The 19,020-nt window shown below is 43.2% G+C and overlaps 1 protein-coding gene across 8 annotated transcripts in view; it reads left to right on the top strand.

Annotated features, from left to right (window-relative positions):
• The first annotated feature begins 3,153 nt into the window (after positions 1-3,153).
• The window catches only part of Ica1 (islet cell autoantigen 1), a 157,181-nt gene continuing 141,314 nt past the window's right edge, over positions 3,154-19,020 (top strand). For 5 of the 8 annotated variants that reach the window (XM_041675536.1, XM_041675535.1, XM_041675532.1 and 2 more), the window contains exon 1: positions 3,473-3,581. The gene's annotated coding sequence lies outside the window, so the exon portion shown is untranslated. Of the gene's footprint in view, positions 3,256-3,472; positions 3,582-19,020 lie in introns of those variants that run through there. The other 3 variants (XM_041675533.1, XM_041675530.1, XM_041675531.1) reach the window with 2 other exon arrangements.

Raw genomic sequence — 19,020 nt, 5'->3', positions numbered from 1 at the left:
AACATGACCTGTTGAGTGTGTTGATCTTGTTTTGGTACAATCTTTCCTTACTATGTCCCCATTCTTTCCTTTCAGAATATGGATGTTATTCTGTGCCTTGGAGTATTGGAAGTAGGCGGCCCGTTTTGTTTTGTCTTTAATGTTTAAGAAGTTAAAAGATTTCCCCCAGTCTCAGAAGAGTCTCTAGACTCTGGAACAATGTTGGGACTGTTAGGATTTTGTATACTTTTTTCCCTTTTTATTTTATCTTTTTAAACTATCTTTTCCATTTTACATACCAATTCTTATTCCCACTCCCTCCCCTCCTCCCATTCCCTCCACCTTCCCTTGCCACCACACCCCTCAGAGAGGGTGAAGCACATGGCTTTGAGGAAAGACCAAAGCCCTCTGATGGAGGTGGGTCATTTGTCTATCTGTTGCTTTCATTGGTTAATTAATAAAGAAACTGCTTGGCCCTTTTGATAGGACAGCAGCTTAGATAGGCGGAGTAGACAGAACCAGAATGCTGGGAGGAAGAAGCCGAGTCAGGCAGTTGCCATGATTCTCCTCTCTGAGGCAGATGCAGGTTAAGAATCTCCCTGGTAAGCCACCAGCCTGTGGTGCTACACAGATTATTAGAAATGGGTTAATCAAGATGTGAGAATTAGCCAATAAGAGACTAGAACTAATGGGCCAAGCAGTGTTTAAAAGAATATAGTTTCTGTGTAATTATTTTGAGGCATAAGCTAGCCGGGCAGCCGGGCAGCAGGGCAGGAGGAACACAGCCCACCGCTCCATCAACAGCCCTCCCTACTGTATTTAGGCTGAGCAAGGATGCCTCCAAGAAGAATGGGTTCCAAAAGCCAGTACAAGCAATAGGGATAAATTCTGATCCCACTGCCAGTGTTTCAGCCATACAACTGTCACCCACATTCTGAGGGACTAGTTTGGTCCTATTCTGGTTCCTTCCCTGTCAGGTCAGAGTTGGTGAGCCCCCATTAACTCAAACAGACTGTTTCAGTGGGTGTCCCCACCATGGTCTTGACCTCTTTGCTCATATTCTTACTCCTCCCACTCATCAACTGGACTTTGGGAGCACAATCCAGTGCTTAGCTGTGGCTCTCTGCTTCCATCAGTTCCATCAGATGAAGTTTCTATGGTAACATTTAAGATAGTCGTCAATCTGACTACAGAACAACGCCCAATCAGGCATCCTCTCCACTCTTGCTTAGACTTAGGTGGGGTCTTCCTTGTGGATTCCTGGGAATTTCTCTAGTGCCAGGTTTCTTGCTAGCCCCATAATGGCTCCCTCAATCAATATCTCTTTCCTTGCTCTTTGCCTCTGTCCTTCCCCCATCTTGACGATCCCGTTCCCTCATGTTCTCCTCCTCCCCACTTCTCTTCCCTTTCTACCCTTCTTTCTCTCCCCACTCCCATGCTCCCAATTTTCTCAGGAGATCTTTTCTATTTCTCCTTCCCAAGGATGTAGGTGGAGACTGCTTGTGTGTTCCTGGTCACCCACACCCCAAAATTACACAGAAACTATTCATTAAAACACCATTTGGCCTATTAGCTTAAGCATCTTATTAACTAACTCCTACATCTTAAATTAACCCATTTCTATTTTTTTTATATTTTACCACGAGGCTTGTGATTTACTGGCAAAGTTCTGGCATGTCTGTCTCCTTCAGTAGCTACATGGCATCTCCCTGACTCCACCTTCTCTCTTGCTATATCTCTTCCAGCCTGACTATATTCTGCCCTGCTATAGGTCAAAGCAAATTGTTTATTAACCAATGGTTGTAAAACATATTCACAGTATACAGAGGGGAATCCCACATCACAGGGGGATCTATATATGTTTCTCTTAGGTTCTCCGTGTTACTTAGCTTCTCTGGGGTCATGGACTATAGGCTCGTTAGCTTTGCTTTAGAGTTAGTATCCACTTATAAACGAGTCCATACCATGCTCATCTTTTTGGATCTGGGTTACCTCACTCAGGATGTTTTTTTCTAGTTCCATCCATTTGCATACAAATTTCAAGGTATCATTGTTTTTTACCAGTGAGTAGTGCTCCATTGTGTAAATGTACCACATTTGGTCAATGGGATCCTTCTGTTTTCAAGTGACTAACCAATTGCTACGGTAGAAAGAATGGAGTCAAGGGGTACTTTGGGGTGCTGTGTTCCTTCTTGGTGCTTCAGACAGTCATTTATTGGGTACCTCTGGTGTTGAAGAACATAGCTTTGCATTCCATTCAAAAACTGTAATCTTACATTTTTATTTACTTTGATTTCCTAGGAATCAAACCCCGGGCATCGCATGCTAGGTAAATGCTGTACCAGTAAGCTTCATACCCAGCCCTAATTATGTCTTTGAAAACCCACTCTCTCCTGAGATTAGTTAAGGTCTCTTGGTTCAGACAACCGTAAGTTCAACCCTGGCTCTTTACGGCTGAGCCACGTCCTCGCTTCCACCAGTCTTCCTTATGGCGCTCGAGCAGTAAATTCGCCCTCAAAACAGGGATAATAATTTTACCTACAACGCTGGGCCACCGAGAAAGACGCAGCGTAAAAGGCTATATTGGCGTGGCATCCAGCTTTATGTTAGCTGTGAATTTCTAACTTGTTTATATCATTTTCCGGTAATTTCTCTTTCTACCCGCTGAACTGTTTCTAGCAAACTTACCTATAGACATAAAAGGAGGGATGAACCCCAGCAACTATATCAGTAAGTGTTAGGAAGCGCTATTTCACACCCCTTTCCTGTGATAGACAAGGTACTCCAGAAACTGAGATTTGGTTCTTGTGGCAAAGGATAAGAAGGGATGAAATGCTGTGTCAAAAACGAGTAAATGACACAGGTGTGGCATATAGATATGAAAAACAGGTATGAATACTCATAGCCAGCTGTTTTTCCTTACCACAGTCTTTTGCCTTTAAGCACAAATTTGGGTTCCAGAAGCAAACCTCTACAGTTCTGGCATTGACCTCATGAAATCCCGTCTGTTCAAGACGCCAGACTCTAAAGGAAGTAGCACGTACTCCTAACAGTACCAGGAGGGAAGTGTGGGGCGGTCTCTGCCTTGGCCACCTGTAGACAGGTCATTGTGACGCGAAAGCTACAGACACGTGGAACACCTGCCAGACAGCAGGGGCGGGGTTATCTCCGACAGCAAGTTCAAACGGGAAACCCTAGAGATGAGGGCCACGCAAGACCCTAAGGAGTAGAGAGACGGACACCGGCTCCTCTCATCCCTGATTCGCCCCAAACAAGGTGAGACCACCATCCTCTCCCCACCCGGATGCCGGGGGTCGTGGCAAAAGCGGTCACCCATCGCTGTCCCCGAGGGAGGGAGGCTGCGGGTGCTGGCGCGGTGCGGTGCGGTAGCGGGGTGGGGGTGCCCGCTCGGGCCGCGGTGCTGCGCTGCGGCGTGCACGGGCTCGGCGCTGCTATTCCGGCTGGCGGCGGCCGCTGCAGGAAGGACCGCTTCCTGCGCTCCCCGCCCCTTCCCTCGCCAGAGCTGACGCTGACGTCGGCGCAGGGAGCTGGAGGGACGCTCGGATCTCCGCCGGGAGGCTCCTAGGGGCCGGGGCTCCGAGGTACCTGCCCTCCGGGACCGGGGCGGGGGCGAGCCGGGCGGGCTGCATGTTGCAGCGGGAGACACCCGGCAGCCAGGGCGATTGGGAATGCCAAACCAAGGCTGCCTCCGCTGCCCTTTGCGGGCGGCGGGTAACAGGCGGGTCACCTCGTCAGCCCTGGATTCGGGTGCGGGAGGAGCATCATCCCCCTTCCCTCCCGCGGGTCCTCCCTCGGGCCTGGATCCGTGGAAGATGCGCGCGCTCTGGGAGCGTGCGTCAGTCCCCGGGAAGCGGGAGGGAAGCCCCGAGAGCACCTGCTCCTACACCCAAGCCGCATACCCACAAGTCCCGGGCCTCCCTTTCCCAGGCGTGAGGGCCTACCCCCACCCCATCCAGGTCCCTCTGGACAGGAACTTGTGTCTAGGGTTGACTTGTTGCCTAGTTCACCTGCAGCGGTATCTGACGTTTGTTTTTGCTGCTCCTCCATTGCTGATCTTTGGCAGGGATGGCCAAGAGCCGATGGGTTCCTTTTTTTTTTTTTTTTTTTTTTTTTTTTTTTTTTTTTTAATAATGACTGGTACCAGGAGGCCTGTGGTTGGCACCTGCGGGCTAGGAAGAGTCACTGAGCATGCCACGTTCTTGTAATCCCTGGCGCGCGGGTTTCTTTGGGTGTTGCGCTGCTGACTCCGCCTTTCCTGCCCCGAGGTTAAAGCAGCTCCTGTTTCCTCTGAAAGTATATCCTGTTATGCCATTCTTTCTCCCAAGCTGCTCGCGGTAACTTCCCCACTATCTTTTGACTTGGAGAGTCCCAAAGCCCCTCAATTTCTCTTTAGGGACCTTTAATGCCCCATGCCCAAATGTTGGCCAATGGTATTACCTGCCCCTTTGTGGGGGAGAAATTAATGTTTAGAAAGAACATTAGGATGATATTTCCTCCTTTTTAAGTAGCATTGAAAATCACGTAAGAAAGGGATTGTCCATCAACCTGGGGGTGGGGGGTAGCCTTTGATGCATGCCTAAGATCTGGTAACTAAAAATTACGTGAACCTGGAGAAGACATCTCACCAGCTTGTTTGAAAATGGTGATGAAGGAAGGAAGACACTCAGGATATTTGTTGACCATTGTGGTCCTATAAACGATAACTTTCTGAAAACATCACCATTTATTTCAGCACTGTCTCTCGAACTGACTCCCATGGTCCTCTGGTTTAAATCTGACACCTCTACAGCTCTGAAGTTAGGGAGTAAAGTAGGACATGATTATTAAATCCACGCTCCAACACATGCGTGCACGCTCGCGCGCACGCGCGCACACACACACACACACACACACAAACACACACTGTTTATTGTTTTGTATATTTGCCTGTGCATGATGTATGAGCACGCTTAGCATGCCGTGTCCCACATGTGAAGGTCAGAGAGTAATTTTGTGGATGTGGTTGTCGTCTTCCACATTTGCATAGGTTCCTGGGCTTAAATTCAGGTTGCCAGCTTTGTACCACAGGTACTTTTACCTGCCAACTATGTCACTGCTCACCCCCAGCTGCTTTTCTTTTCTTTTTAGATTTCAGTTTTTATTTTTATAACATCTTTGTAGAGAATACTATGGGTCAAAATAAGTTTATGATTCTTAGTCTCTCAAACATGCGATTGGTACATGAGTTTTGATTGCATTTTATCATAGTTTATAATAGCATTTCTTATCACTTAGGAAAATGGTTGCAATGTTATTAAAAAACGAATATTGAGAAAGCATAGCAGTAAGCTAGAGTTCTGCTACTTGCAATAAGTAGAGAAAACTGAGATTAGATAGCAGATCCTTGTTCAGCCAATGAAGCTAAAGACACCAGTTGGTAATTGCTTGTGATTTTATACTCTTTTCTCCATCTGGTCGACCTGAATACCACTCTAACTGCTGTGTCTGAGCATCCTTATTTCTGTATCTAAACATATGAAAAGTGCATTAAATCTGGTTCCCCAGTAGAAAACCTTCAAAATGACTATTTTTCAATTCATCTAATGACACAAGTACATTTTTTTCCCAGGTAGAAACAGTTTTATTAGTGGAAGGGGAGTGTCTTAGGGTTTCTATTGCTATGAAGAGACACCATGACCAAGGCAACTCTTTTTTATTTGTTTTTGTTTGGGGGGGTGTTTGTTTGTTTGTGGTTTTTTTTTTTTTTTTTTTTTTTTTTTGGTTTTTCGAGACAGGGTTTCTCTGTGGCTTTGGAACCTGTCCTGGAACTAGCTCTTGTAGACCAGACTGGCCTCGAACTCACAGAGATCCGCCTGCCTCTGCCTCCTTAGTGCTGGGATTAAAGGCGTGCACCACCATGGCCCAGCTGACCAAGGCAACTCTTATAAGTAAAATATTTAATTGAGGGACTTGCTGACAGCTTCAGAGGTTCTGTACATTTCATGGTGGTGGGGAACATGGCAGCGTGCAGGCAGACGTGGTGCTGGAAGAGTAATTCTGAGTTCTACATCTTGCAGGCAACAGGAAGGAGACTGTGACACTGGGCAGTATCCTGAGCATAGGAAACCTCAAAGCCTGCCCCCACAGTGACACACTTCCTCCAGTAAGGCCATATCCATTCCAACAAAGTCATACCTCCATATAGTGCCACTCTCTATAAAATTAGGGGGGGAGGCAAATACATTCAAACTACCACAGGGAGTGTGACAACTGGGACAAGAGTTAGCAGAAAAAAATCAGAGTCGAGCACGAGCTCTAGAGTTAGAGGAACCTGCAGGAGAAGACAGGGACACTGATGGGTCACCTGGATCAGGACGCATACTTCCTCTTTACTGGGTGATCCTGACAGCTGGAGGCCTAAAGATAGGTGGCAACAATAAGACTGGCCAATGGTTACTAGTGTCTCACTTTTATCAGCTACAAGAGATGTGTGGTCAAAGGAGTAGAGCAGATTACAGTTTATGAGCCTTATTACCCGCCCACACCCATCCAGACGCCTCATAGAGCCTCACACTCCAGGACTAATAGAAGTAAAGCCTTTTCCTTTTTCTTGGTTTCCAATTATGTTTTATTCTACCATCATATCTAGTGCCAAGGAAGACTGCAGAAAACATACAAGCTTTAAGTTTCAGTTTGAGCAGGATTGGCGCCTGTACAAAAATATCTTCCCAAGGTTCATGTACTAAAGGCTTGGCCACCAATATAGTGTCGAAGGCTTAGCCACCAATGTAGTGTTCAAAGATGGGGTTTGGGGAACTGATGGGATTCTGAGAGCTCTAACCTAATCTATGGATTAGTTTGTTAATGGATTCATAGTAATGTCAGTAGTGGAAAGTGGGATCTAATTGGAAGAAGTGGTCCAATAGAGGCATCCCTTTCAAGATTATGTCTTATCAGGTCTTGCCTCTTTTCTGTTCCCTCATTCTCTGCCTCCTGAATATCATGACGTGAGAAATTCTGCTCTGCTCTGCCTTTTAGCCTCTAGGTTGACTTTCTTTAATATAAAATTTGTATGCCTTGAGAAATTTATACAATGTATTTTGATCCTATTTCCCCCTGCTTGACTTCTCCTCCAGCTTCCCCAGGTCTGCCTCCCACACCTTGGCATCCTCTGAGTTTTTAAAATTACTGATATATATATATATATATGTGTGTGTGTGTGTGTGTGTGTGTGTGTGTATGTATGCGTACATGCATACATATATAAAAATACAATTACTGAATCTGTTGGGTGTTACTTGTATGTATATGTTTTATGGTTGGCCACTTGATTTTGGATAACCAATAAGGGGAGTGGAGAAGACTTAAGTTTTCCTCTCTCGCTAATCATTCGTTACCCGTAATTTTCCATCTAGGGGTGGGGCCTTGTGAGATTTTCCCTGTCCACATTGGCTTGTCTTTTGATGTTGTCATTGTCTGGGGTTTGTTTAGACTTCAGTAATATTGTTGAGAGTTCATGGATATAATTTATAAATATATAAAAGCCCTAATTATGCAGCAGACATCCTGGCCCTCTGGTTCTTAAAATCTTTCCACCTCAGGCTGGAGAGATGACTCAGTAGTTAAAAAAGCACAGACTGCTCTTCCCGAGAACCAGGATTCAATTCCCAGTGCCCACATGGCAGCTCAAGACTGTGTAACCCCAGTTCCTCACACAGAGATGTACACGCAGGCAAAACACCAATGCACATAAAATAAAAATAAATAAATTTAAAAAATCTTTCTACCTCATCTTCCATGGTGTTTTCTGAGCCTTTGGTATGGGAGCTTCTGTTGTAAATGTGTTATTTGGGGCTGGGCATCCCACAGTAAGTTGCTCTCATAGTTCTCATCAGTTATGGCTTTCTGCAATTCTATCTACTGCAGAAAGAAGCTGCCTTGATGAGGTGCAAGAGCTGAACCTATCTGTAGATATATGGATATAATTTAGGATGTGATTGGCTAATTACACTGGCTTAGAAAAGTAGTAGTAGTGGGTTCTCCTCTAGGTTCCAAAAACATGGAATGGGAGAGAATATTTTCTAGCTATATGTCTGATAGAGGATTAATATCCAGGATATATAATGAACTCAAGATAAAGCGCCAAGAAAGTTAATCTAATTGGCATCTATTTCTCGAAGGAAGAAAGAAAAACGTCTAAGAAATATCTCAAAAAATAGACAACATTCTTAGAGACACACAAATTTGAAAGGCTCATCAACTGTAATGTACTTGAGATTCCTTCTTGCCCCATCAGAATGGCTAAGATCAAGAAAACAATTGACAATAAATACCGACTAGTGTGTGGGGGAAAGGAAGACCCTCATTCCCTGTTGGTGGATTGCAAACTGGTGCAGGCACTCTGGAAATCAGCATGAAGAATTCTCAGAACTCAGAAGTATATCTGCTGTATAGCCCTCGGCACATGCCTAAAGAACCGCACATCCCACTTCACAGAGATTGGGTCATCTGTGTGCATTGCTGCTCTAGTCACAATAGCTAGGAAATGGAAACAACCTAAATGTCCTTCTGATGAAGGATAATGAAAACGTGGACTTACATTGGATTTTAGTGAGCTGTAAGTGAATATAAAATCATGAAATTTCAGGTAAATGGGTATAACTAGGAAATTTTATACTGAATGTGGTCATTCAGACCCAGAAAGATAAAGGCATGTTCACCCTTATTTGTGGCCCTTGCTCCAGATTCTTACTTTAGAGTATATAACGTGAAGTAGTCACAGAAACGAAAAAGAAGTGGGATAGCCTATGAGTTGAAAAGATTAAATATACGAAGCAGTATAAACCCAGAATTAATTTCAATTATGTGCTGGGTGATTGCAAAGGCATTGGGAGTATCAGTACAAAGTAGAAGCTTGCTATTGAAAAGGCATTAGAAATTGAGAACCTTGCAGTTGTCACTTTTAGAATATAATTATCCCCAAAGACATGAAATTTAAAAGAGCAAAAGCCAAGGCAATGGAGTACTGTGGAGTGGCCAAGCAACTACATTTCGTGAGGGGCTACTGACTATACAAATCCCCATTCTTCTGAGCGTCTCAATTGAAGAGCAGTAAGGCTCTCTAGTTCTGGTGGTGAGGGTATTAGGAGGAGTCTCTAAAGCAGGCTGGTCACATACACGTTAAGAATTCATGTTTGGTATCTTCACTGTTGGTCCCTTTACTTCTCTGTTCCCAAGATACGTCATGCTCAATAGTGCTGGAAACTATTTGGCATCTGGACTCTTGTTATTTAGAAGAAACCCAGGCTTGTTGGTGATGTTTCCTGGGTGGGCATCCTGAGGCAGAGAGCAAACTGCCAGTTTTGACAAGCAGTGCCCCCTTTTCTTTATTGATAGAAGTGAGTCCCTCATCGTTTGAAAGTATTGTTTGGCCCATCGCGCTGTTGTAAACGGCCACGGGTCAACAGAAACAGAGCCAGTGGTTATCTAATAATATTTTTAAGCCTCATTCGCCAACCTCATTTCGACCTAGACTGGTGTGAAGTGGTTAAAAACAGAACAGAAATCCAAAACTGATTTGAGTTTTCCAGTTATTGGCCAATGGGGAAGTTATTTTGTAAGTTTTTTTTTTTAATTTCTTTTCTTTGCTTGTAATTGGGAGTGGATGGCTTCCCCTTGCTCGTGTCCTGCAGATGACGTCATTGTATGGATGCTTCTGACGTGTAAGTGACAGCTTACAATCATAGGTTTGTCCAGCACTTACTGGTGCTGTGCTTGGTGCTAGGGAGCCAAAGATGATGTTTAGGGCTCCTGCTCTCAAGAGGCCACGGGGAGATACAAAGGGAACTAACTTGTGCAGGAGAAGAATGAAGCGTGGTGGCATTTCCAGCCTGAGGCAACTAATCCCTAAGTGGGAGCCAGGAACGGGGAGATCCCTGAAGAAATGCAGAGGAAGGCTTGTGTTGGGTTATGAAGGCTTCCCTGGAGATGCGTCACTTGAGGAGATTCCAAACCCAAGGAAGGGAGAGCTTTCCAGGGGGCAGAGTATATCCTCTAGGAAGTGCTAGCTGTCTGAAATGTCCAGGAGGACAGTTCTTTGTGACACAGTGCCCTAGAGGGAAGCCGTTTGGTGGTGTCACATGGCTTTAATCCCAACACTCCGGAGGCAGAGACAGGCGGATCTCTGTGAGTTCGCGGCCAGCCTGGTCTACAAGAGCTAGTTCCAGGACAGGTGCCAAAGTTACACAGAGAAAACCCTGTCTCAAAAACAAAAAAAAAAAAAACAAAACAACAACAAAAAATTCCTGAGGAAAAGAGTCCTGTGGTTTTTGCCAAGAATTTCAGAGTTTCTCTAATGGCAAGAAATAGTGATGAAAGTGTTTTGAGTTGCAGAACAAGCAGCTGGATTAAATTTTCATCATTCGATAATTGTGTAAAAAGTGGTGTGGAGGATGGAGTGGAGAGATGCAGGCTTCAGATGGCCTAGGCAAGCCTGTCTGTGTAACAGACAGGGAAGGTGTGCTGTAGGAGAAATAACAGAAAGAACATGGAGGCTAACATGAGAGACATGGCAACTTCTCCAGTTAGGCCACCTGGAGGAGTTAGGACGGGTACCAAGCGTAGAGACTATGTAGAAATGGAAAGAGGGAAGATTGGGTTTGAGATGGACTGAATTTGAAGCCTATGGAGCGTCCCTGTGAGGTCTCAGAGAGGAAGGGGGTAGCTCGGTAGTAAAGAGCTCACTGTGGAGGGGGGCGCAGCAAGGGGATGGGAGAACGGAATGGTGAAAGGTGTTGAACTCATACTCTGGAGAGGGGTTTAATTTTGGAAGTCATGGGAATGTAGCTGGTGACTGGAGTGTGGAAATACATGAAATCACCTAGATAAAGCTCAGTGTGTCCTAAGACAGCTAAGGCAGAGCTTGGCATATGGCTAGTGTGATACTTGAGATGTGGGCACGGAGGAGGAGGAACTATCAGGACGGTTTAGTGAGTAGAGTGCTTTCCAGAGAATCCTCCAGAGAAGGAAGAGGTTGTTACCTTGTGGTAGGAAGAACTTGAATGCCAGCAGAAAGGTGAGAGCAAGGGAAGTGGACTAACTTGAAATAGAAGGGCTAAGAGGAGGCCGAAGGTCACAGGGGCCTGGGGGCTGACTGTCTCTCTTAGTGGGAGGACAGAGAGCCACGCTGGCCATAGTGCTGGGTAGCTGTTAAGAAGTGGGCAGTGCACACGGAGAGCAGACGCTGACAGGTGTCCAGGGCAAGCCCAAGGCCATGGTTTCCAGTGCTCAGTACAATGTGTACTGCCCCTCGCCACCTGGGGAGCTTTCTGCCACCTGCTGGTCCCCGAGGTCAGGAGTCTTCTCATCCCAGGCTCTAGCATTGCCCTGCCCCTGAGCAGCATCACAGTGAAGCGTATGTGTTGGTGCCAGGCTAGCCCTCCCTTCTATTTCTTCTCTCTGTCCTACTGACCTGGAGGTTTCATGCAGTTTCCTTGTTATTGTAACTGGGCCAGCCCTATCAGGTATATACACACTGACCCGTCCTTCCAGATTCCCATCAAAGCAAGCAGCCTGCCATGTGAGCTCTGGGCTTTGGAACTACTTAATCTCATAAGCATATTCGCTGAGAAAGAAGAAAGAATCTGGAGCAGGTATCACGTACAGGTTCTCAGATGACATCAGCTAGGTGGCCAAGTCAATAGGCATACCCCAAAATATCACTTTCTCTCACTTTGCTTCTGACTCCTAAGGTCTTCGTTCCTTGCTCACAAGCAACTCCAAACTCAAACAAGATTTAGTTGCCACAGTTTAACCAAGGAAAGTCCTGGAATGTGTGTCGTTTCCAGAGAAAGGAACTGTGGTGTCTTGTTTACCGGGGCCTCTGCGCAGCACTGACATTTTATAAACCGCATCCTGGTGTGTGTTTACTTCAGCTGTCTTCGTCTAATGAAAGAAACGTACTCTGCCCTGGGAAATTTCCTTCAGCCACAAGCGTCAGTTCCCTTAGCCGTGAAAACAAGGCTGGACTAAATCATCTGTACATTCTCTGTAGTTCTCAGCTACTAGGGCCTCGTCATAGGGGCATCCTAGTCTCTTTAGGAGGCCTCAAGTGATAAACTGAATTTTAAAGAAAAGCCTAGCCTCTGTCACCATCACCCGATGGCTAGCATTAATCCAATGTGACATTTCATATCATTGTGGACTCTGTAGTCACAGTCTTGTTCTTTCCTCTATGTTAACCATTCTATATGTGTACGACTATATCTGCATGTATTTCATCTGTAAATTTGTATCTATTTTATATCTGTATTTGTAAGTATCTAAAGAGATAGATAGGTAGGTAGAGAGATATAAAAATAGAAAGCGATTATTCTCATGTTTTTTAAAACATAGTACCAGAGATTGAACTTACGGCCTCTCATTTGCTGGACAAGTTCTTTACACATCTCGTAGCCCATTTGGTAGCTTTTATTTGGAAATACGGTCTCACTCTGTAATCCAGACAGGCCTTGAACTGCCCATCTTCCTGTTTTGTTTCCATGTGTGTTCTAGTACTCTGACAAATCTTGCGTGAATCAACAAGTGCCTTATGTAGGCCGGACCAAACTGAAAACGCTAGGGAAATGTACTGGATGACAATTTTATAGGTTAAGTTACTTTAACATATATGAATATGTTTTTTAAATGTTTTTGACCAAGTAAAACCACCAACTCTAGGAAGGAAATGGATTCAAAGTGTCATGTATTTAACGGAGAACAATGGTTACTTATGATCTTTGCTGATTTGCTAATGCCTTAGACCAAGGCTGTCCAACAAAAATACACTGATAGCCATATAGATAGGATTTGAAACAGTGTAGTTGCTCTAAAGTGTTCTGAGTTTAAAACACTAAAAAAAAAAGAGGAGATGAAATTAAGTTTTATTTTATATTACTCAATACATAAAATTATTTTAGTATGAAATACAAAGCTATATAACATACATAGTATATAATTAAATATATGTAATTTTTAAATGTGTATTGTATATTTCGTTTAATATTTATGTTATTATATAAAGGTAATATAAAATAAAATTTTATAGAATTTAAATATATATGGATATATAAGCGCAATACAAATGATTTGTATAAATAAGATGAAGATTTATTAATAAGGTATTTTGCTTTGTTTTACTTTGCTTCTTACATCTTTGAAACTGTATGAGTTTTACACAAACAGTATATCTGAATTCCAATTAGCTGTATTTCCAATGTTTAATTCCACGTGTGGCCAGTGGTACTGAATAGTCTTACATGAGATTAATTTATCATAGATTATTCTTTAAAGCAATATCTAAAATGGCATCCCCAGTGTCATTCTCTAGTCTCAATTGAAATGCAATTTCAGAACGACGTTTAGTTCGGTCATTTAATAATGCCCTGTGCTGATATTTGGAGGGGGTTATTTCTTTATAGCTGTTTCTTCCAACATTTGTCGTGGTAGAGTGTTCTTCATCTGTCACCTTCACAGTTCACCTTTTCAGGTTAATGGTTTGAAGAAAAGCACCACCATAAATATAGATTAAAATCTGTATGCTGCACTTAAATTAGCATTTGGAAGTCATATAAACAGATAAAATCAAAGGTGATATAATTTACACAGCAAATCCTCTCCTCTGTCTCTCTCATTTTCTCTTCATCGGCAAAGGCCAACTATTTGCCCTGTTACTGTTTCTAGTGTCCCAGTTGACAAATGCACATTTTTATATGATTCGCACCTGCAGATTTCCTTCACTTTATTATCTTCGATTGTCAGCCTCCTGGTATGGCTGCCACATTTTTCTGTAGTAGAAAATTTACCTAGGATTATCCTTTGAAAGCAGGGCTATAGCAACAGAAGAGGAGTGAGACCCTAGATAGACCACACCCCTTGTGAGCAGTTTGAATTTTCTACTTTATTTTTACCCTTTTCCCAGTATTCCTCCATGAGAATCTGGACCTCAATTTAGACAAGTTATCTCCAGTTTTGGTACCCAATTTCCACATCTCAAAACAGAAGATGCTGCATTTATTATCTCTGTGGAGGCTTTCTCTTTGTTATCAATATTTCTGAAATTAAAATGGACTGTATAGTTTTTGTGAGAGAGGACATTCTTGTGTCAGCTAGCCTAGTACTTTTTACTGATGTGTAAGGGGACTTACAGACTTGGAGAGGCACAAGGTTTTGGTGTGGTCGTGGATGTGTCGGATCTTACTGATATTCGGGAGCATTTTAGAAAATTGTTAAAATATATTTATTTGGGAAAGTTGATTTGAATGGTTTTGTGGAATCATTCCTGTTAATTATGCCCTGTGCACTGGCTGGTTTTGTGTGTCAACTTGATACAATTGTCTTCAGAAAGGAAGGAGCCTCAGTTGAGGAAATGCCTCCATGCAATCCATCTGTGAGGTAGTTTCTTAATTAGGAACCAGAGGTGGAGGGCCCAGCCCGTGATGATTGGTGGCATCCCTGGACTGGTGGTCCTGGGTTTTATAAGAAAGCAAGCTAAGCAAGCCAGGGGAAGCAAGCCAGTAGGCAGCACCCCATCTATGGCCTCTGCATCAGTTCCTGCTTCCAGGAACCAGCTTTGCTTGAGTTCCTGTTCTGACTTCTTCCAATGATGGTCCATGATTGAGAAGTGTAAGCCAAATAAACCCTTTCCTCTGCAGTTTGCTCTTTGATCATGGTGTTTCATCGCATCCATAGAAACCCTAACTAAGACATCCTGTATGTCAATGTCCGCATTATTCTAATACGTGAATAAAATGATCATTTGAAAATATACTAAGACCCTCAAATCATTAACATGAAATGAAACTCTGGCAGTGACTTGCATCCACAATGTTTAATAAAAACTCAGCCCTCTCTTAGCTGCTTTGAATAAGGTCAGAATTCTGTTTTCCTCGTGTAAGAATTTTCTGAATCACAAAATTAAGGTATGATCCTGCCCCGCATTTACTTGTGAATTTATGAAATGTCAGAACAACTTTCAGGGGACATAAACCTAGAAATAGAATCTGCTGCATGTTCAAGTAATCATATATGAAAATCTAGAGAGAAGCCCTGTGATATTGTAGAGAGAAAAACACCCACTAAAATATAGTCAAAATCGCTGTGATTTGTTTAGCCTGTGGAAGGTTAATTGAGCCTCCTACGCTCTGTGACACTCTCCCTTCTCAACCACATGAAGATACAATCTGATGAGCCAAGAGTTTAGAATAATAAATGTAGTTAACTGTGCCTGGAGAAACTGTTCCTTTTTTTCAGTGTTCTTAATGAAACTAGTTTAATAATTATACTCAAAACATACTCCTAGTCATAAGAAATTATAAAATTCATTATTAACATATGGGAAAGCGACCAGAGATAAACATCTAGAATAAAAGAATTGAAAGCATGCGCTGCCAAAAGAATTGCAGACACTCAGCTAAGTGGTACCTGGACACCTAGGCTGCCTGATGCTTTTCTAATGCTTCTAATGAGGCAAGCCCCAGAGCCGGCGTTGCACACCCAGAGCCGGCGTTGCACACCCAGAGCCACCGTTGCACACCCAGAGCCACCGTTGCACACCCAGAGCTGGCGTTGCACACCCAGAGCCGGCGTTACACACCCAGAGCAGGCATTGCACACCCAGAGCCGCCGTTGCACACCCAGAGCCGGCATTGCACACCCAGAGCCGCCGTTGCACACCCAGAGCCGGCATTGCACACCCAGAGCCGGCGTTGCACACCCAGAGCCGGCGTTGCACACCCAGAGCCGGCGTTGCACACCCAGAGCCGGCGTTGCACCCAGAGCAGGCGTTACACACCCAGAGCCGCCATTGCACACCCAGGCTGCTTCAGTTTCTCTGGCTCATAGGTCTGCACTCCATATGTCTGTTGTGACTGGCATTCAACCTGAAGTTACACGCCAGAGAAGTAGATGGAAAAACTATTCCAGTTTATTTGGAAGCAACCAGTGGTCAACTAACTGAAGACAGGTAAGGTACAGTTGAGATTTATAAAATAATCGCTAGCGTGTAGGTTTCGGCATATGAGAGTAATTCATTTTAAAAATTGGTCATTTTTAGATGAGATTAAGCTATTAAATAATATATAAATGGTGCAAGGAGGTGACATTAATTATTAACTAGTCAGAAGCTTAACCTTTGTGACAAATGCACAAACAACATCCTCACCAGCAAAGTCCGCGTTTAAAAGATACTCCCTAAATGGGAAAGAAATCCCTGAGTGTCCACCCTCTGGTGTCTGGGGATAAATTTAAGTGATGAAAGGGCCCAAGTGTCTTCAGTGATGGGCCCTGCATCTCCCTGGTGCATGGGTTTGTGTGGTGATGATGCATAGCTGCGAATCCCTGGTCCCACCCACCGCTGTTCTTTTCTTTCCCCCCATATCCACTCACACCATATCCCTGGCCATAGCCACTGATTCTTAGAGACTTGACCCAGAAGCCACATAGGAAACCGTCACTGCTCCTTCTCGTCAATGTTGCTTAGCACTGGGCACTCGCTCTTTCTTGCCATGCGTTTTCTATCACAGACCACGCCGGCAATTCCCTGACACAGCTCTCCTGTGCAGTTATATGCATGTGGTCACAGATACCTGTGATATATACTGATGTGCAGTTTTTATTAAGTTTAATTGTAAAGAACGGTTCTGTATTTCATCAGATCCACGAAGTCACTGCCATAAGGCCTACTATTTATGTTTCTTGAAATAAAGGTGACAGCTAAATATTTGGCAAGGTAATGATGATTGTGACACATATCTGGTTTCAGAGATGTTGAAGTGTGGACAGATTTGCACCCTAGATTTGACGCTCTGTGGTCCACCAGTGCTGGTGTTAGGGAAGAATGGTCTTGCCGAGGGGTTCTTCCAGCAGGCTACCTCATTCCTGCATGATGGCCCACTTATCAAAGAGACTTGAATGGTGATATACACAGCAGAACTGAAAAACTCTCAGATAGTGACCTTTTTTCTAAAATAGAGAAATTTTGAATAAATGATAGAGGAAAATTAAAAATTTTAATATGCAATTAAAAGCAACTCTACCATAAGCTCAGTATATACCCAAGGAAACAGTATCTGTATTCATGTTCTTCATCTAGCAAAAGAACTTTCCATTGACTGGGAGAGAAAATTCTACCACCAAAACTGAAAGGGGAATTATAAACATGAAGGTTTCTACAGGAAACATGACACACTTAAAACATTCATGAGGAAGCTAGTTGGCTATTAAAACATTCTCGTGCGTTGACAGCATCAGAGTGGCAGAATGATGATCAGTCTTCCCTTATTTCATGAGTATTGGCTCAACAACCTTAGATTATTTTCGTAAGTTTTATGTAATCAAAGGTGCTACCAGCTAACTTCACTGATGTGAGGACTCATGGGAAAGTGTTTGAGGCCAGAACAAGTGTTCATTACAGCTGAAACCAGCCTGCTTGGAATGAAAATATTTTCCTCTTACCATGTTGTCAAGAAGAATCCAGTATCATGTCAGCAAGGATAGACTGACTACGTCAATATGTAGCAACAAGTCAGATTCTACTTCAGCATTCTGTGAACCACAGATTATTGCAGGGAGAAAACCAAGACTTTTGTTTATGTCCATGGCCAATTTAAAAGTGATGTTTAAAAGAAAAGTGTGCAAGTAGTTAATACCTTTTATTTGTTTGTATTGGGATATCGAATTGAGAGCTCAGTACAGGAAGCATATCTAAAGAAGGAAAATGGACATAATGATTGTACAGAACCCCAGTACAAAATATGAAGTGCTCCTCTTCCCTGTTCCTAGGTTCTCACAGGGCAAGATGATCTCTCAGTCTTATGGGGTGACTAGAATAAACCAGGGTTTTCATGCCTGACCCTGGGCTATGAGGCAAACATATTGCAACACTATTAAGGTGCAGCTTGGAAAACTCAAAGAAGTTGGTTGGTTGTCTTGGCTATCATCAAAGTGGCAGGAGTTAACGTCTGAGCAGAAAGACATCCTTTCCTTTTACTTCTGTCCTGGACAAAGAGCCCAGTGCTCAGGGAATCACTGCTGCCTTGCTAGGATTGTTTTACTGAAATAAAAACTTATCTTCATTATTAATTTTTAGAGCCCAATATCTTTGAACAGATCTATCATCACCATCATCACCATCATTTTATCATCATCATTGGTGATTTTTCTTGAGGAAAACACAGATATTCTTGTGGACAGGTTTACTGATTGAGATATCAGTGTCCTTGTCTGCATGGCACTTGAAGTCTACAATCAATTTGAAACTATTGACAACTTTGTTCTCTCTTACAGTGACACATTTTTACAGGAGAATTTATAAAGTTTCATATGTCTGATCCTGTTGTATAAGCCTGTACGATATTTCAATTGTCCTTATTATCAATGGTACTCTGTCTAACACTGTAGCCACTAACCCCAGGAGACTATGGACTGTTCAGTGGGGCCAGTCTGAATTGAAACTCAATGTGTAGGTAAAATATACAACTCATCTTGGATTGGCTCAAGTGTGACTGAGAAAAATAGCCTAGAAATTTCTATATTGGTTACCTTTTCAAATTTTTAGAGATGTTAGGCTAAATAACAAATTAAAATTAAGTTTCATTGTTTTGATTTTACAATGGCTGTCAGATCATTTCTAACTACACTGTAGCTGAGAGTGTTTTCTTATTGGATGGAGCTAATTTAGATAATAAGTTGGTTCCAGTCAAAGACATTGCCTATTTCATATTAATTAGTCCCCAATGAGTGTTTGATTAACTAAAATGTCAAACTAAAATGAAAGGGTTATAATTTTATCTATTATTTTTGTTATTATTATTATTATCTCATAGAGGTATGAGAAAGAGAGAAGGGTAGGTCGTGAATGGGTAGGCTGTGAATGTGGAATTCAGTTTTTTCCCACCTTGTTAGCAGTTCTGGAGATGGAGCTTGGGTTGTCAGTCTGGTAAGGCAAGAACATCTACCTACTGCACCATGTCGACAGCCTCAGAATGATTTTGACTACTGATAGTG

Source organism: Microtus oregoni, unplaced genomic scaffold, assembly GCF_018167655.1.
Source record: "Microtus oregoni isolate MIOR12 unplaced genomic scaffold, Mior012 000026F_ref0000081, whole genome shotgun sequence".
In the NCBI taxonomy this organism is placed as follows: domain Eukaryota; kingdom Metazoa; phylum Chordata; class Mammalia; order Rodentia; family Cricetidae; genus Microtus; species Microtus oregoni.
This window is presented reverse-complemented; position numbering and strand designations above follow the sequence as displayed.